Source organism: Chrysoperla carnea, chromosome 1 (assembly GCF_905475395.1).
Source record: "Chrysoperla carnea chromosome 1, inChrCarn1.1, whole genome shotgun sequence".
Classification (NCBI taxonomy): Eukaryota; Metazoa; Arthropoda; class Insecta; order Neuroptera; family Chrysopidae; genus Chrysoperla; species Chrysoperla carnea.
The window spans coordinates 75831982-75856582 of NC_058337.1; the positions used below are offsets into that span (position 1 = coordinate 75831982).

At 27.6% G+C, this 24601-nt stretch overlaps 1 long non-coding RNA gene across 1 annotated transcript in view; it reads right to left on the bottom strand.

Annotated features, from left to right (window-relative positions):
• The window catches only part of LOC123305783, a 37001-nt gene extending 13401 nt beyond the window's left edge, over positions 1–23600 (bottom strand). Inside the window, exon 1 of the long non-coding RNA XR_006536857.1 lies at positions 23458–23600. This is a non-coding gene — a long non-coding RNA (uncharacterized LOC123305783). The remainder of the gene's footprint in view (positions 1–23457) is intronic.
• Positions 23601–24601: the final 1001 nt, after the last annotated feature.

Genomic DNA, 24601 nt, shown 5'->3' on the forward strand with positions numbered 1-24601 from the left:
TTAAATTTTACAAAATAATTATTGTGAATCATCTTTTTAAAAATATTATATGACTGTATGTTTTCTTTTTATTACCTTTTTATATAATTAAATGATTTGCCTGGTAATATTAGATGCTTATAAGAACAAACAAAGTGGAGGTAAATGGGCAAAGAGATTGGAAGGTAATTACTGATACATCGTAAAATGTAGGACACATATACTAAATCATTTACGTATTTAAATTATTTACAATAATCATAAAATTACCCGACCACTGCCAACATTTGTAATGTGATCGAAAGGTTATATAATTTTAACAACATTATGCCACAGACTACTTAATGGGACATTAGGAATGTGCCCCTCTGTACGATTTTAGAAAACTAATACCAGAATATTCATTAGCTCTTATCATCTACCCATTTAAACAACTTTCAACTTAAAAAATATTTTCATAAAAAATACTTTTTAAGGGACAAGCTTTTATTGTACTAAAAAGTAGAAAATAATTGTATCTATAAGTCACTCATACCCGACTATATGTAAAAGCTTGAGGCGGTTAATTTAAAATATCAAAAATGAATCGGAACGCCTCATCTACTCCACATGCTTAGTTACTTTTCGATTCATCCTTGATAGTAAGCGAATCAAGCTTTTACAAATAGTCGGGTATGAGTGATTTATAGATAAAATTATTTTCTAATTTTTAGTAAAATAAAAGCTTGTCCCTTAAAAAGTATTTTTTATTAAAATTTTTAATTTAAGACTAAAAAATGTATTTATATAAAATATGGTGGAAACGATGGGAAAAGCAGGACGGCACAACCTTACCATGCATTGTCATCCAAACTAAATGTGCATGCAAAATTCCAGCTCAATCGGTTGAAGATATCTACTTCAAAATTAAGTTCAAAGAATTCACCGTAACACACATACATACATTGCAAGTTAAATAAAAGCTTTTAAAATGAAGTTAACTTGTATTAAAGTGGTGCGTAAATCAAGGATCCTTAAGGGTAGCCCCTTGAGTAAAAGTTATTTTCTAATTAATAAAAATGTAATTCTCGAATGAATAATTGGTGTATAAAAAAGCTTAATAGCTGGAACTAAATTTAATGCAGTAACCAAGAAATCAACAAAAAGCAAACGTGTGCAAAATTCCAAAATATCAAAAAAATTTTCCTTGTTTACTTTTGATGCAAACTGTTTCAATATTGTTATCTATACAAAAAATGTATTAATTGATTAAAACATTTTTTTTAAATTGATATAATCCTACTTAAAATACACAAAATAATTAACTGATAACACGTATCGTAAAAAAAATTTGAAGCGTCTGTATTAACTACAACACTAATGGCTCAGTCGGACAAACTAAAACGATACGATAAATTGCATTTTCTATTTATTTTGTCTACGAAGAAAAAAAACATTTTTAAGCCATATAACATATTCGTAACAAAAAAAATTATTGCGTGTTGCCATTATTATGCTTGTAACTAGTAAAACATACTTTATTCAAAATAATAAATGCAAAAAAAAATGTATTTTATGAATAAAATATACAGCGTGTTTCAGAAAGACGCTTTAAATTATTGGTGTTATATTTTCGATAAATGTTTATCACAGATAAATTAATACATAGTTATTCACTCTGAGATTTCGAAATATTGAAGGTAAACGTCTCTTCAGAATTCGGAAATTGAAAGCTCAAAGCAACATATTGGTTTATGTAAAATGCGAAATATTGACAAGGTATTTTTTTTTTTTGAGTTTTACTCATCTTTTCGCAGTATTTTTCCATGACAAATAGAAAATTGCCTATTGCGTGCGCCTTTTCACACTCAAAGAACAATTAGACACTGCACGGATTATCATCCACAAAAAAAGGAACTAATCGCGAATAGGAAATATTAATGTATTTTTTTAATATTTTTAATTCATTGTTTACACCGTTATAGCAAAGTAAAAATATAAATACTGCTTACAAATGCTGTATTTAAGTGTAAACAAATATTTAAAATACATTATAATTTTGAGAAATTTAAACGCAATTTCTTGGCGCTCTCTGTTGATGACATAAGTACGTGATCTGTCAATTGGTGACAGTTCAATGTATAATTTACACTTTAAAAAAACGAATTTACAGCACAGAATTTACTTACACTCGTTATATTAAGTTTTCTAATAAAAAGCCGTAGAATAGTATAATTTAATGAAATACCATATAAAATGTAAGTAATTAATATCATACAGTATGTCAACAAATTTGACACCCCGTACTATGATGTCACGACTGTATAAAAATTTGAATTTCCGTTTTAGAAATTTTTAAATGCCCTGTACTTTAATTAATTATTTTTAAGTAATTAAAAAGATATTAATTACTAAAATAATGGTTTAGTTGAAATGTCCAGTCATTAAAGTTACGGAAGAAAAATATTTGAACGAAATTTAAATTTCATGAATATTCCCTACAAAACAGCATGTGCAACTCAAGCGATTTGTATAATTTATAGATAATTTTTCATGTTACATTCAGTACAAAATACTTCGAATTCAAAAAATAACATAAATAAATGTATTCATATCTAAATAAAAAGTATTTTTCACGGATAAAAATCGTATGAATACACAAAATTTATATTATTACATAAAAAAAACATTTTAAAATGAAACATATATACACAGAGCCAAAGCAGAGACGCCGTCTATACAAACCACAATTATTTGCAAAAAAAAGATACAATTTTTTCATGCATGAAGAATTACTATATATACATATATACTAACACCTTTATCTTTATCTAACAATGTTTCAGTAAAAATTCTTGGTGTATCATGAACAGACACAAACATATACGAACCAGATAAACTCTCTTTATCGAACACATTCGTAAATAATTTTTTTTAAACAACCAATTTATCAACTAAACGCACCACACATGACAAAATTTTTGGCCAACATAACAGCACACCAAGCAAGCTAAATGAATTATTACTAAAATGCGGTGGAATGGAAACAAAAATTATTTTGAAAGTTGCACGAAAATAAATTTTTGGGTCAACGGATATGAAACTAATGCGAGGGATCTCTCTTATTTTAATTAAGTAATTATAATATAAACTTTAATTACTCACTAATTGACTTTTATTAATTAACTCAATATGATTCAGCAAACTTAGTTTTTTTTTTTTTGCAATGATATTAAACCACAAACAACCTGTTTTGTGTTGGTTTGTGTCCTTGAAGATAAAAGTCATTGTAATTTGCTCCATTCAAACAACCTTTCATAACTCGGCTGCTAGACAGATATTTTTATTGTAACTAGTTGAAGAGGAGGTATTAATTGCTTAGAATGTGTATCATTCGCTCTCATCATTAGTAGACCTAGACATGTTTTGTAATTTATTCTGAACGATAAACGGTGAAATACAAAAGTTGTATAGCAATTTAATTTATTGTTTTTCAATTCAATTATGTTCTAGTTTAGTACTATGATAGTAAAGTTGGCTTTTTATGGTAAAAAAAAAAAGTGAAGATAAGAATTTGAAATAATGATACCTTTTCTACTAACCCACAACAAATAACTCTAGAAAGATCGAATTACAAATTAGAATTCAACATTTTTTTCCAGAATTATTTTCAATGCAGATAGAAATTACAAAATTCCCAAAATATAGGTAGTTCCTAATGTAGAATGCGAAATTTTAGACGGTCGTAGGTGTTTGCAACGCATGGAACTTAAAAATGGCTAAGCTAACCGGCTCAATAGCCGAGCAAGCTAAGGCGTCTTTGTTTGCTTTGACTTCTGTCTGGGAGGTTGCGGATTCGAATCCAGATGGAGCGATAAATTAGATTACACTGTCGTCGCTTGGATAAGAATGAACTAACTGACTCCACCCATATCAAAATAAATATTAAAAATAATGATGCGGGTGGCCTCTGATATAGACTTGCATATCAACGAAGTGGCCCTATATGCTTGTTAAAGTTTCCTGTGGTTTCACCTAACAAATAATTAAATGGTGACGGTTTAGCTATTGCCTAAAAATAACGTGGCGTGGTTACAAATTTTGTCTCGCGGCTGAAATTATTCAATTCTACATAATTTTCATAAGTAAAGAAAAGTTTACCATAACGAAGCCACATAAGAAATGCCGTCATGTTAGTAATCACTTACAAAAAAAAGCTGGTACTAAGAGATTGGGAGTTATATTCTCTTTTTTATATAAAAAAGCCAAAAGTATTTATAATGTAAAAAACGAAATATTCCTGAGGCTTAAATAAAAAAATCGTATTGACATAAGCGCACCGTTGATAGTTACATGAATGTTTAAATTAGCAAACATAGCATCTGCATGCATTAAGATATTACTACGATGAAAAGTATTTCTGGCTTCGTTCACACATGAGTGTTTGTTGTAACTATGAATTGATTGAATTGGAATTGGAATGAATACAATTATTGTGTTAAATATGTGTGTAGTGTTAAATATTTTTACTAAATAGTACCTACATACATTGTGTGTTATTTCACCTTTGGTGTGATCTTATGAACTCTTCATTCCATGTTTCATTTGTAACATACTGTTATTTCATTTAAGTTAAAAATAATTACATGTAAAAGTAATCTCTATTTTTTTAAACATGTCTTTGTAACTGATAATTTATTGTATTATTAAGAACACCTACACAACGGTCTGTTTGGGTAATATATTCGCGAATTTATCAAACAACATTAAATTAAAAATTTAATGTATCAAATTAAATTTTATGATATTGGTAATTTTTAATAATATCTGGCGATTTGTTAACCAGGCGAAAAAAAACGTAATTTGCGATCAGAACAATCCAATGCGAATGCTCTGCAAAAGTTGCCGCTTTCTGCCTTCGCCGGGGAGAAAAATAGTATACACACTACGGAAGCAAGTAAAAAAAATCCCAGATTTCATGTCTGTCAACCTTGGCTTGAAAATGAACATGAGATGAGTAATATACTATTGTTAGGAAATCAAACGTTCATTTGTTTTAAATTTTTGAGTAAATATACCTTTTTATTTCATTTAAGGTTTCAAATAATGAAAAATCAAATCTCAAAACCAAAACAATTCATCGAAGAAGAATTGAACTCGATAATTTAACGCTATTATCAAATTTAGTTAATAATATGACGCATATTAAAATCCGAAACAAATTTTTAATTTGCAATAACGATCAATTATTATACACAAAAAAAGAACAACAATACTGTTATAATAATTTTGTATATTTTAGAAAATAAAACCTTATTGAAATGAAGGCCTCTGCTACATGATCCATAAAAATTAATGGAAAAATATTAACTTTTGTTAATTAAAATTCTAATTCAATTACATACTTGATTAACAGAAAGCAATAAAAATTTGAAAATGAATACTATATATATGTTGCGACCAAAAAAATTGGGCCCCCATACGTTCAGCCTTCTTTTGAGTAGTTTTTTTTTTGTAATGTATAATGTAAACAGGAAGAGGATATTCAAGATGAAAAAAATGATGTGTATTTTGTCTATATCAATAATATGTTTCGTTTGATTTAAGACGAAAAGTTAGTCAATTGAATTGAATTAGTTTGTCGGTAATTGTATAAAAATATTTCAATAAGTGATTCATAAAATGGATTAAACATTAACCAGCGAAAGTGAATTACATGTAAAAATTATTTGTGTAGGTATTTTAGGCACAGGTATTAATCAAGTATTGATCTATTATTGATTGTGCAAGTGCGACTTTAGAAATTTATTACAAAAATAATATTAATTCATGCTTGACTTTATTGATTGAGTAGGTGTCTCAGTATTTAAATATAAAACATATCACAGAATATTTAAGTAAATCACCATTCACTTTAGATTTAAATAACTGTACATAATTACTTAATTAACATATCAAGTTTTTTACTGAATGAAGGAGAGTCTCTTTTTGTGAAAGAAATTTAATTTTAACCGACTTCAAAAAAGCAGGATATCAATCCTGCTTTTCAAAAAAGCAGGATATCAATCTTCCACCAATATACGAAATGTTAAAGGTACATATATGTACAGTGTGTTTGTCTTCGTATTTCTCCGAAGCTATTAATCTGACTGTGGTCGTTCCATGTAGTTTAACTAAAAGGGTGTAAATTTCATCAAAATTGGTTCAGTAGTTTTCAAGGTATGTGCTAAAACGTGTAAGTATTACGTAGGAAGGTAGACCTCAGAGCTCACTAAGTATTACAAAATAAATATAAAAAAATTACATAGATAGAAACAGCATCAAAAAAATGCACAAAAATAAAAATAATTTTAAAATAAATAACCTAATCAATAATTTACTGCTGTGGCAATTACTTTTTGAAGCCGATGTCAACCATATATTTGGCTAAAAATTGATTCCTTGACGTCAACTTCAAAATGTAATTGCTCAAAAGGATATAATTAATGATAGAATTTACTTTTAAATTATTTGTTACTTTTCTTATATCAATGATTTGTAATAATGTTACTTTTCTTATATCAATGTAATTTGTATTATAATGTTCCAGTATTTTTCAACCTCCCATGTACATTTTCGGGAAATTTTCTGGGATTGAATAGCCCTTGTTGGATTTTTTAAACGGTTTTTAGGCCATAATGGTAGATGACTTCCAATTTAATTGCTTGATTTCTATTTTCAATGTGTTTTTTCTATAGTACGTTATGTGTTTAATAGTACGTTATAAATCAATTTGATTTAACATTAAAAAAAACTAACTAACTAACTGTAACATCCTGTACACAATTGTCTGACAATTACAATTATTTATAATATGTATATGTATATAGTTTTGAAATTATAATTGAGCTATCACTGATGATGATGAATGATTAAGTTCAAATCTATATTTGTACTTCTAAATACATTATACAATAGATACATACTTACAGCAACGAGTCTGAGGTCTGACTGTCAGTGTTTTGGTATTATTTATTCAGGTATGTTCAATCTATGTATCTGTATGTATGGAGAGGTCAATGCATTTTAATAACATTTTCAATTGTTAAATTAATATACGTATTTATAATTTATATTGGAGATAGGCCTTGTAAGGTGAGGAGGCAAGTAAAGGCGCATTTATATACATTTATTTTTTATTTTACAAAAGATATAGAAATTAGTTCCTTACATTGATTTTTGTTAATAAAAATTAACGCCCTCTTAAAAAAAATGTATTCAATAATAAAAATAAATTTCTAATTCAGTATATTTAATTTTGGGTTTTTAATACCTTACCGAGATTAAAGTCATGTTCATTGTTAAATGAAATAACGAACAATTGTACAATTATACATAAGAGAAAAACCTAAAACCACGATTAAAAAAAACCTGCTTCACGTATATATCTTTGTATATAAAAATTACGTGTCACGTTGTTTGTCTGCTATGGAATGCTAAACAAGTGAACCGATTTTAAATTTGATTTGCACACGCTGTGCAATTGGATGCAACTTGAAAGATAGAATAGCTTACATCTCAATTTATACATTCACAATTATCTGTTAGCTCCAAACGATTCTAACAGATGGCGATATCTGTTGTCTGGATTGAGTAAGAATTCAATAGATGGCACTATGTTAAAAATACAAACGTTTCATGTAAGAGAATCACAACGTGATGCTGAGGCTAAGGTATAAAATAAATTTATTTTGCAATAAACCAAATACAGAAATTCAATTGTTCTTACTTTTTCAATTTTCGGTATTAGCATCTCAATTTACAGTCGCAATTTTATCGTCGTATACCAGCTTTAACGTTTCCGTCTTCGTTCGTAAATAATACTTTCAGTGTATTAAGGCCTAACGTTATAGAAAATCAGTCATAGAGGTCGCCATGTTTTTTTCAAATGGCATCTATGTAAAAAAAAACATGGTGATTTTCATGAGTGATATCCTCCTACTGTTCCCTTTGGATAGTTTACTACAATATAATTTTACAAGAACCTTAGCCACAGAAACGCGTAGCCGGGTCTGCTAGCACTAATATAAAAATGTAGCATTTTTTCGATATAGCATGGAATTCCTAAAAAAATGTTGAACTAATTGTAGCCAAATCACTTGTCAAAGTTGATAAAAATATTCATTTCCCATTTTATCTTTTTGACCTGATTTTCACTAACAGTCACCATTTTAATGAATCAGCAGAAATAAATAATTAACATTAACAATTATCGCTTCTTGTAAGTCAAAGCTAAGTAATCCACATATTTCAAAGACATCTACACAATCCATAATCCAAACAATTTACTCATAATTAAAAAAAAGAATAAAAACAGATAATCATATTCGTGGAAATTGATTTTATTAAAACGCTTTTATAAATAAATTCAACTAAAAAAAAATACTAATCAACACCTATAATAAAATATGAGTAAACACAATTCTACATATAAAAATAAACAATTTCATATAAAAGTATGCGAAAAAAAATTTAATAATAATTAATGTTTTATAAAGGCACGTTTATACTGACTCAAATTGTGCGTCATACCATTAAAGATAAAACTCAGATTTGTTAGTAATTTATAATTAAAAGTTGAAAAATTGATTAAAGAAAAAACAACTATTTGATAAGTGTGAATTAACCTTTAAAAAATATTTACAAAATATACTGAGAATTAAATATTTACATTAAATAATAATTTGTATGTATTTTTTCACTAAAAGATAAATTACAATATTTTTATCGTTGTAAAAAATAAATAGACCGGGAAATTGTTATCAAAATATTATTAACAACAATTCAATACAACAAGACCGAGAGTGAGATAAAATGTATTGTGTATAGATAACATAGTAAGTTTGTGTGTTTTAGGGATAAAAATTTTTACAAAACAGAAAAACCCAACCCATTAATATAAATATTACAACGTTTGTACAATTTGTTATAAAAGTATATATTGAATGGTTAGAAGTATGGAAAATTTACGCAACATGGAGTGTTAATATCCTCTTATCTAGTATTGAAAAATCACAGAACATATTAAGTATATGAACCAAGGCCTCAAACAATAATAGGCTCCGGAAGGATTTGCACACTCTCCTTAAGTTCGGCAAATTCTAAAATTTTTCAATGTACAACTTTTCTGTACCATATTCTGAACAACTTTTCTGTACCACCTGAACCAAATTCAGCTACGGATCTGTTATAAATAAGAGTTTGGTATGAAACGTCCATACTTATGTTCCACACAAGAATTATCTAATCAAAAATACTGATGCGCAATTTAATACGAGTTTACATGTAGAGGAAGGTAGGGCAGGCACATAAGTTAAAGAATATTGTTCAATGATAGTAAAAATATTGAATTTTGAAAATAATTGTGAACTAATTTTCCTATATTGCTTATTATTTTTTTCCATAATTATTCATTAAATACTATATAAATAATTATTTAACATCTTATATTTATAAATATTGACGCAGCACAGAAGTACGTTAAACTATGCGCACCATCTTCTGCGCCAGCTACTTCAAAAACGGTTCATTATGCAAAAAAAAAAGACAAAATTTGCAAAAAATTTTATTTTCTACAACTTTTATAATAAATGTTAATGCAATTGAGGGCAACAGAAACGAGATATTCACAAAAAACTGATTTTCGAGAACTTTGACTTTGAAAATCTAAGGCGCGCACGTGGGACCATATGTGACTTTTGCGACAACATTTTTAGTATCAAAATAAAGGTTTGTACAAAAATTCAGCTTATTCCGTTAGATTCCGAGGTTGACCACTTACTTTGACTACGATGATCGGGTTAATACAATTATAAGGAAAATCAAGATATTAATGTAAAGAATGCACGGAATTTATATATGAATACAATAATTTATTAAAATACTAACACCTTACCAGAAACCAAGGTGAAAGTACAAAATGTTACTTTTGTACCCGGTCTCCCCAATAATCCTGTATATGTAACAAGGAATAAAAATTTAACCTTCAAAAAAATTAATAAAATAATTACATACATCAACAAAAAAAGGCGTTAAATATATGTTATTATTATGATTGTTATTACCAGAGGAAAAATATGTTCATGTATTTATGTAAATTATTAATGACATAAAAGCAAGTTCAATATAATTATTATCAAAAAGGTGTAATCGTTATGTGTTTTTATGAATGAATGTGTGGGTCTTTCTAGCAGAGATCTCCACTCCAGTCATCAGCGATGTTGTATTTATGAACACGACACGCACCTCTAACATACATTACTTATTTTATTTTTTTATTTTATTTACCTACAAATATAATCCTACACACGTTTTGTAAGATAAAGTGACTTCTTACAACAAACTTCATAAGTTATGATACAAACAATATTCACGAAGCTCTAACAATCAATCACTGGTGTTTGGCTATTGTCAGAAATGATAGGTTTCGCAGTTCTAAATACACTCCTCCCCCCCACGAAAAAAGGGAAGGGTTTTCTATGTTCGATGTGATAATCAGTTTGTGGTTACAGCTGAGTATCATATGGCTGATAGTATTTTATGAACGTCTGTTTAGCCGCTTGATTATACAGTCGCTTGATTATAAGATTGGCGAAGAGGCACGGGTAAAGCATAAACACTTCTTTTTCAACTAAAATTGAATATTTCCAGCGCTGGTATCAAAATTTTAATGAAATAGTTTATCTATCTATATCTTTTATGATATCGAGGCTCCTTTAACCGAGATTTTTAAAATTTTTAATTCATTTTTTTAATATTAACATAAATATTTTTGAAAATAGCCCTATTAGCTCAGTTGGTTCAGGCGTAACCAACTTCGTCCGCGGTATGCTTAGGGTAGCGGATTCGATTCCCGCCGTCACAACAAAATTAATTTAATTAATAGTTGTGATGGGCTGGTGTAGTGCATGGTATATGCATGAAGGGGCTGCCGCTCAGCCTCTGAAATTGACGAGCTGATGAAATGAAATGAAATTATCAGCGGAAAGGTGGTAAAAGGCATGTGGTATCACAATGGGCCCTATAGCCTAAGAGTGTCCTGCGTGAACAGCCAATATAACCTAACCTAACCTAAACAGACCTGATATGCCTTAAATACAGAATAGTGAAAACCAATATGTCACAGTAAATCGAAGATTTTCTCAAAAGATTTCGTTTTTCAAAAATTATAATTGTAAAAATTAATTCGTCATGACAAAACTTAGATATGTTGTGGTTAGTTAAGAAAAACTGTTTACGGATTATTTTGGTAAGGTGTCAATATCAAAATTTGAACAAACGATAAGAGCAAACATATTTTTTTTAAATACATTAGTTCTCTTGAATTTTATTGAATTTTTAAACACACGGTAACAAAAAAAAAACATTTTAAATAAAAATTTTAAAAACAAAAAACTTAAATACAATCAGCTACTACAGCAACACCATTAGCCCAAAAGTCAGTAACATGTTAGTAATTAAATGTTTCTACATAAAAAAAGACAACTGAAAAATGCTTAAGAAAACATACTTATACCCACAAACTACTGATTACAATTTTATTTTTAAAAACACACATCTTTTTATTATTAACGAATATATAAATAAAAGACACGTACTTTCTAAGATTAAATAAATGCTATTTTTATAACATGCGTGTAAGTCCTGAATCATTAAATTATCATTTAAAGAAAGGCAGTTTTCAAACTAAGGTTTCGTCGCTTTATGCTTCTATGCGCACCGTGCGTGAGTTTTTTTGGAGGCGTTTCCATGGTAACGATACACTACCTTAATTATAGAATTGTATGGATGCATATAAAATTGTATGAATTGCATTTATGACCAACATTGAAAATTTAATATTATTATTAGTCATAACAGCCTCCTTTAATGTTAAAATTGTTCACTGGAATCGCTACCATCGATTTTATAGTCCCTACCATGACTACGCACACAACGAATACAAATAAATGTTTATGCTATCGAAATTTAGCAAATTATTTGGTCAAAATATTTTATGGGGTTATCGTTTCTCAACAAGGAAGGCGTCAAAGTAAAAAAAGATGTATGCCTATGATTATCATATTTTTTCGACAAGCAAAAAATTTGAACGTAATATGAACTTCTGTCGTAGAAATATTAAGAAAATTTGTTCTTGTATAGCACATCTTTAGTGGAAACAATTTTTACAACTTTCTTTGCATAAGCCGTGTATTGTATTGTGTATTAAGATTATGAAAAAGACACTAAATAATGGAATATTATCTGTGTAATTAAGGCCTATGTGCATGTATTCTAATGTAATGAGTAAGTAATAGTTGATTATTTAATTAAGAGTTTACTCACATATGTACATTAAATATTTGTATTAATTACACCTGGGTTAATTTTATGTTAAGGTAATTAAAATGCGTATCTTTAATGAATATATACTACATATGTATATACAAATTTTACACGTGACTTCATCACATACAAAATTATTATAATTTTGGCTATTGCTATCATTTTTAATAATTGGTGCAATACCGGCGGAATAGTTTAGAAAAATATTGCAGAATTTAAAAAAAAAATGGAACACTTAGAAACTTGTTTAATTTTTTACTCATATTTTTGTTTTCGAAATGTTCTTAGAAAAGTTTTACTCTAACTATTATAGTTTTCGAACAAATTACAAATAAATTTGTGAAATGATTGATCCTAGAAGTAATAATGCTAAAGCAGCTGGCAACGTCATGTAAAGTGGATTTTAGGACGAATGAATCTTGCATATTTTATTTCCTATTGAAATTAGCTAGACATGAAGTACGCCTCACACCTAACAGTTGTTTTATGATTTTAGAATTATTTTAAACAATTCCTTTAAAAATAATTTTTCAATATTTTAAATATATTTTAGTAACAAACATGATAATTGCCAGTTGATAGTTTTGCGGCTGAATTTAACAGCCACACGTATTCGATTGCTTCACTAACGCGAGTTAGATTACTAAATTGCCCTCAGGTGCAAGACTTTGTTGATCCCTAATTAATTTCAAGAAGAACTAAATATCCAAAATACAGGTTTCTAAAAATTTTCTTTCGAAATCGTTGCCAGCTCTCATGCCATAAAGAATCTTTACAAAAATTATGGTATTTCTTGCCTATTATTTCAAGGTCAATACTCCTCTTCGACTATATCCGCCATTAATGATGAAAGCAGCTCTTAAAAATATATAAAAACTTTCAAAATGAAAAAGCTTTAAACATAATTTTACAACTTGTTATTAAAAATATATTTTCGTTTTCGAAAGAGAAATAAAAAATAACTTTACGTAAGCATAGATTCAACAGAAACATAGCCAGAGCCACGTACACTCTTTATGATATAAGAAAACTTTTCAAATTGCTATATGTCAAAAAAAGGATATTATTACATTTTTATCTGCTTTACCAAGTCTTAACAGCCAGCAAGTAGCAGAGAGGTTCACTCTATAAGAGAGCATAAGCACCACACATCTTGAAAGTTTTCATATATATATTTTTTTTAGAAAAGTAGGATATTTGAGAATTTTTTTTTACTTTTCTTAGAACTTTTATTTATTCGAATGAGAAAAAATATACGTTTTTCACTGATTAATAATATAAAAAACAAACATCGGTTAAGCATGAATTGAAACCATGAAGTTGTATCTCTATACATATTATTTACCAAAGGTGTTTTTATTTGTAATTTATTGTTTCCTCAATAATTAATTTTAAAATGATGATATCACTTTGAAAGATTATTTGTGCTATATGTAACGAAAAATAATAAGAAAAGCGCAAATTATTGAGTCAAAAATATTTCAAAAATTTTTTAAAACTTAATTTTTCTTCCTACTTTTAACATATTTGTGGATGTAGAAAATTGTCTGTATATACATAATTCTATAAGCCGAGTTTCTACTTCGAGGTGGAATTGATAGTAGCGGAATTTTTGCTACATTTGGTACATCCACGACCTCCTCTTCTTCATATATGAAAAACGGAGAAGTTTTCTATTCTGTAATAAACATTTACGCTAAGCTAGTGTAGACAGTATAGGTTCGATTAACTCTTCCGAGTTCTTAAACGGAACTCCTCAAAATTGAACACAATCCTGCTCGAGATACTTTTGTGAAAATTATTTCAAAGCCTTCGATCAGTGTAAATAAATAGTTAGTGAATACCAAAATTTTCAAAACACAATTCCTACTTGCACGATCAATTTTTTAAATCGACTACTGTTTGCTGTTTTCATCAATGTGCAGAAATACCTCAGTGATGTACGCTTGTGATGAAACTATTATTTTACGCCAAATGTCGCATCTAGAACAGAGTTTATAAACTTCACGGATCAAAAACATTACAAGAATTAACATTCTTACATAACGTAAGAGAGTGTAACAAATTCGGTACAAGATTGAATCAAGAATAATACAAAAACTTTTATCCAACGGATTTAAGAGTTTATATAAATTTGTAAAATCTTCAAAATTAATAATTAAATTGACCACTACAACGGTATTTTTATTAAAAATTTTTGGTACGGAACATCCAAAATATTTTTCAATTTAAAATTAAGTTATAGCACACATATATAGGTGCGTGATATATGTTACGGTATATGAATTTTTGAAATAAAAACAAAAAATGATGATTTATTAACGAGTGAAGAATTTTTAGATAATATTCAAGAACTATTCGCGGTACCTACAATCTACTGTATACTGTATAAATACTACAGTGACTGTATAGGTGGATAAATAAAAGTATCATATATTATTTATTTTATCCTCACGTAACGTGTAACGTTCTTCGAATGTATGGCGTCGTCATTATGTTTATATTGGTTCATTTCCAAATTAATGTTGAAAAAATAAATAAATATAAACATGTTCAGCTCTTATGTTATAAATAATTAGGTGTAGTAAATATTATTTAAGATTTAATTTTATGAAATTTTTTAAGTTAATTCTAATTTTCATTTAATTATTTAATAGGGAAATTATATGAATGTTTTATATTGTTTAATTGATCGTTTGGGATGAAAAAAATTTGTTGGTTACTTTTATATTAAAATATTCCAATATATTCTAGGATATGACGCGTCAAAAAATCCATGAACCCTAAATGCCGCGTGGTAAATAAGCACCTGAGTCGATGTGGAGCATTTTCTCTCATGGCACATATATTTGCCGAACAGCAATTTTCGAGATAGAGGGAAGGGTAGAGAACTGGGAGAAAAAGTGGACTCTAACCGCTTGAAAGCAAGGGTACCCCAAAGTATCCATTTTTTTAAAAACGGATACCTTAATGGCGATTTCGGGGATGGAAAAAAGATTGGATGCAAAACGGATAAACTCGAGTGTGATTTTCGCAAATGAACTTTTATAACAGTGGCAGGCACCGCAAGCTGGCAGTATTGCGGTAATATGTAATTTAGCGAAGAAAAATTTTCGAAAACTACTGTAAAACAGTTTAAAGTAAGTAAAGCTGAAAAAATTTCAGCCGCTTGCCAAGTAACTTTCATAACGACTGAATAAACGTCACACAATACTGGCAGACATTTCAGATTTTGATTAAACCTAAGTGATATACCTACACGTGTTACGTCGAAACGAGTCAAAATGGATGGCTTAAAATGAAAATTTCAGTTCAATAAATGTCTGGTTTTGTTGGGCAAATAAATTCGATTTTTAATTTTAATTTTTAAGTGTGTAAAAATTTGACTAAGGCAAAATATTGAAACTCGGGGAACCTACTCAATTTAAATATTTACCGTATAAGTAAAAAATCATCTGTTTAACTACCTATATCCACAAAAATTTTGATAACATAAATATAATAAAAATTTGTAATATAATATAATCGGGAATGCAAAAATAATATCACTGTGTATTATTTATACACCATAAACACATATCATTTATATGGTTTATAATGAAACAAAAGCAGGCAATTGAATTAACGAATTTAATCTAAATTAAAATTCGACCAGACTGTATCCATTACTTCCTGCCAGCCATCAGAACGACACACAACATATAAAACCACCACCCTCCAATGCACAGTAAAATACAGTCAATCTACCCTTACTCACTCATTCAAACACAAATCAACTCGTAACTATATATATTATTAATGCAAACATTTTATGTAGAAAATATATTATATTTTATGCAAACGTAAAATATTTGCACATTTTTAAATAATAAAACATTTCGATTATCATTTCCCCAAAAACAAAAACAAAAATATCAATTTTGTATTAAATTTGCATTTTACCAGTAATTTATTGTATGACGTAGATTTGTGCATACAGGATTTTAGAGATAGCTAGAGACAGAGAAAGGCCTACCAGTAATTCTCCGCTCACCAAAAAATGCCTTTTTATTTTTTAGATCTGATGTGACATAAACGAGATACAGCTTCGGTGATTATCATTTGTAATTTTGAATTTTTTTTTTTTTTGTAAATATAAGGCAATCTCAAATTTTATTTTGAAAGAAAATTAAAACAAACATATAATAGAAATTGGCGTTCCTTGTGCTAAAAATTTTAAATAAAAATTGTAATTTTTTTACTGGAAAATTCAAATTTTGCATTTCTTGTTCCCAATGAAAAATTTCTAAAATTTCATTAACTTCACCTCAAACAATTGAAACGAGAGAATGTTATTAGGTTCGAGTAGTTTTTTTTCAAGAGTTCTCGTTTAGTTTTCAACGCAATCACCCTTCATTTAGTCGTAGTACTTTTGGATCAAATTTTCTTATTATTCATTGATTGTTTGCCCAGGTTGGTGAACCCATTTGATTTTGCAATTTTGATGATAATACAAAATCATCTTTGTCATAATTGATTGATTGTTTGCCCATTTTAAGGAACCCATTTGATGTTGCCATGGCTAACTTTAGTTCTAATGATAAAAAATAATAATTTAAAAATACACTACAAATTAGAAAAATGGTGGAGGATTCTCGGAAATTTTATAAAATGAAACAGTTTTAAAATTGAATTGATAAGTAAAAATTTAAAATAAAAATTGCTAGTTCTTTTGTGAAAAAATTTCAAATTATGTATTTTTTCCAATAAAAACTTTAGTTACTACACCGTATACAATTTAATCGAGAAAATATTTTCTTAAGCCCGAGTAGTAATTCGAGCTATCGTTTAATTTGCAACGTTCAACCTTTATGTAGTCGTAATTTGATTGATTGTTTGCCCCGCTTAAGGAAGTTGTCTATTTTGTAATAGTTCACTTTAGTTCTGATGATAATACAAAATCATTTGAGAACTAGGAAATATACTAGAAATAGAAACATGGTGGAGGAATCGTGAAAATTTTATAAAATTAAATTGATAAGTAAAAAAAAAAAAGATGTATGAGATAATTTGCAATTTCACAACTTTTTTGAGAAATAATTGTAAATTTTGATAATGATCTGTACAATTGGTATTGATGTTGGTGAAAATGTTCTATAAACTTTGAATTGACCCTTGCGGCAATATTCTGTAAAATTTTGATTAGAATTACACGATTGTCATAATATAAAATGGCAAAAACTCATGTGAAAAACTCGATTGAGAAAGGTTAGTTCAATTAATTCTAAGTCAGATAATTTACACTATCCGCAATGGGCTGTCAAATTTCTAAATTATTAAAAAATATATTTAAAAAAATACATTAATAAGATTAATTTTCATTGATTCATATCGTTTATTATATTTATAAAAGGACTTTTATAACTCATTTAAGAATAAATTAAACGGCAAATCAATTTGCTCATTAAAAAAAAGATTTATAAAAAGGCAATAAATAAATATTACGTTTACATATTTATTTTCAAACGTGACACTCTGACTATAACAGTGTTCATTGATACGACAACAAACAAAGACACAATTCTATACGAGTATAATAATAATACCAGCAAAGTAATATAAAAATATATAATTTTTCCTCATAAATAATTCATTGTCATATTAAAAAAAACTTGAAAAAAAAAACGTTACAGAGAAAATTGTTATCTTTTATAAATGCCCTTAAAATATACAGTGGGTTTCAATCATATCCCGCAAGTAAAATTTTAAACAATTAGATTTCTACAATGTAGAAAAGTCCAGTTTAAAATTTTATCATCATATTATGCCAAAAATACAGAGCAAATTTCTAAATAATGATCAAAAAAGCCGTTACTATAATATATTTACATATAATTTTCATTTATTTACGGTGAAAATGAAACATGATTTTATTTGAAATGATGTAAGTAAATATTTTTAATTAAGTAACGACAATTACCAAAAAATTGTTGCAAATTAATAATATGGTGCTTGTACGTAATTATTTTTACGTTATACTTTAAATTAATTTAGGAACTATTTAACGGTATGAAAGTCAATAAAATTAAAGAAAAAATGATATACAAAATACAATATTACCAAAAATTTTCCGAAGCCACACAAAGACGTTGTAAATGAATTTCTAATTGTGTTTAGAACTTTTTTGTATAAAAAAAATGTGTTTTAAATGCTACATGATGAAAATTACATTACAATTAATTATTTTGATGATTTTTTAATTTAAGAGAATAAAATAAAGAATATTAAAATTATATTTTAGAAATTTGTTAATTTTAAAACCAAAATAATTGAACTGTTAATTTTCAAAGTGTCAGTCATATTATTTCAAAGAAATTTAAATTTGCTTCAAATCGTTAAAAAATATAAAAATCTATATAAAAGTGCCTAGTTTCTTTATTCTTATAACGGCCCAATTAATATATTTGTCAATAAGTCACAATTAATATTTTTATTTTTGATCAAAAATATTATATATCATTTTATATTGTCATTATTTAAATCTTTTACTTTTTTTAAGGCCCTCCCGCTTCCCGTACGCAAGTACAATGTTTATAAATTAGGTACAATTTTCATATCAGCTTCTCGATAACAAAATACTTAAGCTATTCGCACTGAGCGTGAGTTTTATGGGAGGCGTTTCCATGGTAACGATACACTACTTTAATTATAGAAGTGTATGGATGCATATATAATTGTATGGATTGCATTTATGACTTACATTGAAAATTTAATATTATTGTCTCACAAATTTAAATAAATAATTATGATAATTTACATTTGAAAAATAATAAATGTGCTAAATAATAAAAAGTTGATTTCTTATTTTCACATTTTTTAATGCATTAAGTTTAATTAATTAGTGTTTTTCAATAATTTTAATTTGACATTTTCTACAAACATTAAAATGTAAAGAACTACAAATTAGTCATAATAGCCTCCTTTATCGCCAAAATTTTCACTGGAAGCACTGGTATCGATTTTATTGTCCCTACCATGACTACGCACACAACGAATAAATATTAAGTACTTGTTCTTAGATTTTCTCCATATGTTCAAGAAAGCCACTGTATATTAAATAAAATACATAATATTAAACAGAAAAAACGGAAAATCTATGTGAATTAATGGGAAAAGTACACATATATATACACAAACATGGCAAAAAAAATTCTAGTGAATTTTCTCTGTGTGACATGTGTACTATGACGATGCAACTGTGTAGTAACAATATGTTTTTTAGCGTATAGTAAGTATAGAAAGTTTCCTGGTATGCTATATATAACGTGTAACTATAACAGTGGTAACATAGATTTTTCGCCTTACGGGCATCGACATGTCTTTTGTTTTTCCTATTTAAACACACTGTGTTATTATGGAAAATCTGTCTGTATATATATGAATATTACGATATGTCTGTTATAAATATGTCATATAAAGATTTTAAATAAATTTTCACAACTTTATAGCTTTTATTTGCCATTTACATTTGTGTAAGTACATAGCAGAAAACATATGGACGTTTATTATACACATCAATTGGAGATTCCTCAAGGTAAATTTCATTTTCTAAAGAGAACTTTTTTTTAATTTGCTCCTTATAAAAGCATACAACTTCTTAAAATTGTATGATTCAAAAATGATTAGTTTATTTACTATGACTTTTTTACTGAAGTTAATATTTTCAAATTTAGCATAATCCTTTAAAACAATACTATTTACCGATTTTCCATAAAATCTATATTTGTATAAATTTAAGATAGCATACAAACGACTGCATTTTCCTAAATTTAAAATTTCAAAAATGAAATGATCCTGTTTGTTCCGCTCCGTTTTGTTGGTTACCTAGAATAATTTTCCATGTTCAAAAGTGAAGGAAATCGATCCAAACAATTCATTTATATATATCAAAATTTTCTTGAGTTCTTTCTTTTTTTTTATATATAGAAAAAAGTAAAATAAGCTAATTTATTTCTTCAGCAGATGAGTAAGACAGCATATTATTTAACCATAAATTCGGGAACGAACTACATTTTCATAGAGAAAATGGCTAAATATTTGAGAAACCTCCACAAAATGAACGTTTCGAAATTATTTACAATGCTATTATATATTTTTAGGAAATTAACATTTTTAAATTAAATTTTTTTTTTAAATATTAATTCAATTTATAAGCATTTCATAGGCGAGACGCTAAAATAGTAGTAAAAGTAATTCAAAATTGGTCAATGAAAATGATTTCCTGCATGCAGCTTTTCAATTATATACGCAAATTATTTTCGCATTTTTGTCCGTATACTATTATTTCAAGTTTATTCGAAAATGATCTCTGTAATCACTCCAGTTAATCAGTCAAACTTTTTAACATGTTTGTCTCCGTACAAATATCGATAAAATTTTTTGCTATAGGAACGGTAATAATATAAATGCTTGTAATCAAATAATGTATTATTTTTGTGTCTAATGTACAACGCAACTCTTTCTCAAAATATATTTAGTGCTGAATATTTCAAGTGCTGTGTTAAAATAGAAATCTCTCTTAAATCACCAATTATTTTCTCTTTCTTAAATCATTATTTCTGTTCAACAATAAAATTGGTTAATTTTGCGTTATTATATCTCAATAATGAAACGGTCAATAATTTTGGATTTTTTTAAGCTCAAAACAAATTCAACAACGTTAAGTTAGTTGTTTTAAAATAGCTGAAGGTTTATTAAAAACCTCTCCTATGCTTCTCTAAGTTATGCGAAGTTAAAATATCTTAGTTCATACCATTTTCCAAATGCAGTTTTTTGTAAATTTTCGCGATTCTAAGAAATACACCCTATTTATTTTCAGATCGTTCTACATAGCCCTTGCTTAATTTTGTTTTTTAAAATATGTTTGTTCAAAGCGCCGAAGAATTTAATGCTGTTCAACAAATTAACAATTTTATAATTATACTTGAAGATGACCTACATTCGTGTTCTTTTAATCACGTATGGTTTTGTATCTAAAAATACGAATACTAGACAATTCCAGTAAGTACATTGCTTTTGGAAACATTTTTAAATTTCGTAATTGCAAGTTTAATAAAAAATATTCTAAAAACTTTTTTGTGTGAATATTAAAACGAAGATAGACATTTATTATAATTTTTTTTAACATAACTTTTATACTTTAAGCTGACAGTTAATTTGAGGTATAAAACACTTCACGAATTGTTTTTCAACTTTTCTGTATAAAAAAAAAATTACAAAAAAGCATTATTTTATTCACAGAGATTGAGAGAAGTATTTAGTTACGAAAAATAAACTGTATAGAAAAAATATATTTGTCCGTTGGCTACCATTCAAAATTGAACAAAAACAGCTGTTTCCATTGAAAAATTGAAATATAAAATGTTTTTTTGAAAAAATATTCTCTCTCAAAATTTATTTTAAGTCAAAGTGCAAGGTAATTTTTTTTTTTTTTTTTACATTTTTACAGCGCAGTAACCAGAAAAAAAATTTATGGTATTATTTAAAATATGGGTTAATTTTTGCCAAAATATAATAATTTAGTAAGTATTTTATAAGCTTTATATGATTTCTTCTTTTCTAATTTCTGCCAATACGTTTTCGGAACACAAATGTAGATCCTATAGGAAACTTTATTTTGTTTTCTTCCAAATAGCAATACGAGTAAGAAAATAATGGAAATTGACGTGAAAATCTATTCTTTTTTTAAATTCTGCGTCATCTAAAAACCGTTCTACCGGTATTCGAAACATTTAAGCTTTGTTTTTAACATTTAAGCAAGTCTTTCACAATTCCTGGCAAATTTTATTATTGAAAACATTTGTCAAGCGAAAGAAAGCATCGTTCAAATGCAATAATTTGTAAGTCTTCACAACAAGAACGATTCTTCGACTTTATATTCTCAGTGGGTCTTTTGTTTAATTGTTACAACTATATTGTTGAAAGGTATTTGTCAATTTAACGAAAAATTATCCTTTAAATGTAGGAATTCGAAAATCCGAAAAATGAAAAAGGTTATTCTCAATTTATATCATTTTTTAAAAAGGTGAGTTTAATTTTTTCTGCGAAACTTCCAAAGAATAAATATAATTGATGCGAATGTTAAAGAGTTTTTTGTTCAGAAGCCGAAATTTTGTGAAACATCACGGAACTATTCGTTTCAACTCTGTAATATTTTGAGTTTTATGTTTGAGATTTTTGAGCTTATTTTTTCTTTGATATTGATTGTAGTTCCGGTTTTTCTACAACATTTATTGGTGTCCGATTAAGGAACAATTTCCATTCAACGAATATTCTTATTTTGATTACTTTCTGAACATATTAAGAAGAATATCCTGACATCAAAAAAATTGTAGCACATCGTACCTTACAATAAACTGCGGAAATATTAAAATTTTTATTTAAAGTTTTCTCGTTGTTTTAAATTTAGAAAGAGCAAATCTAAATTTAATAATGTCGTAAATTAGATGAAATTAAATAATTTTTATTTAGTATGAAGTGTGTTCTATTTTCAGACTATAAATAATTTACGACAGTTGTAATATTCGAGTTTATATTCTCAATGTGACAACCAGTTGTACATGTAACTCGTAAAAATGTTTTTTTTTATTCGTGTATGTGTAATAAAAAGTAATTTCGTGTATGTTTTTCGAGATAGGTGTATCTAACATTTCGATACGAGAAATAAATAAATAAAGTCAATCATAAAATTATACGGGAAATGTCAAAATTTATTTCATCAAATATAAATCGAATGTTTAAAAAAAATTTTTTTATTGGATTAAATAAAAGAACATTTCACAACTTTCTAAGATTAATTTAAAAAAAAAAAAATCTATTAGTGACGCTTTCAGTTTCTTTGTAAAATAAAATGTAAAATGTAAAAAAAAATTGCAACAACAAAATTACTTTCAAATAACAAGAAATAACTTCCTTGTAAAGCCGTAAAAAATCTAGCTTGAAATATTTTATGGTCACATGTTTATATTTTGAAAGGTTTCATACCGTCGTCATTAAAAATTAACTTTTCATTAATCATATAAACATAACAGCATGCATGCTATTTTTATTTTCGGGGTAGAATATGTCACGCATATAAAATTTATGAAAAATACTCACAGAATTATTCCACAAAAATTCGAAGTAAACACTTTTTTTTTTATTTAAATCACACAAAAACAAACAAAATCAAAATAAAAAAATTTTCAAACTTGTATCAGTTTTCTTCGTTGACATGAAATTTTTTAATATTTATTTTCCACACAGTTTTCTATTTTTTTGGTTTTAGAACAAGAAAATTAAAAGCACTTTCACCAAAAGATAAATTAAAAATAAAAAGAATTCGTGTCACTGTTTTTTTTTTTTTTTTAAATTTATTTCGACAAAAATAATTTTTTTTTTTGAAAGGTTTTAATTAAAATTTTTGTTGATGATGCAGTTTTGTAGCCCGAAAGCACTGAAAAGCTTCAAGTAAAATATATATTTTTTTAGTAGAGAATATGTATAATATATGTTGAGCTGATAGGCTATAGCTGAGTAATATATACTGGCATTTGCTGTATGCAGGCCGGGCAGAAGGCAGGGAACTAACACTTCCAGTCTCACAATGTGTGCTTCTGCTAGCCGGCACACCGCGCGATCTCTACCCCGTCATGTCGTGGCGCAAGCGTATGTAATACACGGTGTAGATGGTGGGCGCAGTAGTCGCGAACAGTGTGCGGTGTATAGAGGGGGATTCAACATATACTGATATACACTACACACTAACATACTCTATGTGTATATGCTCTGTTTCGCTTCCTTCTCCGATACACATACGTACATTAGGCATATATGTATATGTTCATGGTCACAATGTTACTTGTGTGTATTTGACTATGGCTTTATGTGTGTGATTGGTGTTTTTTTTTTTTCAAATTCGCGACGATGTCGACAGACGGACTGGAAAGCGAACTATTTAACTATTTCCCACTTCCCTGTATGTGGATATCTGTGTTTAAATATTGGTAAGCGGCCGTTGTTGATCGCCACATTGTCGAGGATATTATTACCATTATCCACGAGAATCACCATGGAATATTATGTTGCCTTGTATTCATCATCGAATCAAACCGGCAAAAACAAACAAAAAAAACTTCCGATTAACTACTTTAAATTATTTGTTATAATTCTCTATAGTAAAAAAAAAAAACGAACTATTTAGTAACGTTTGTATTTTACTATTTTCTCACTTTTTCTCTGAGTAAATGTTTTTTAATTATTA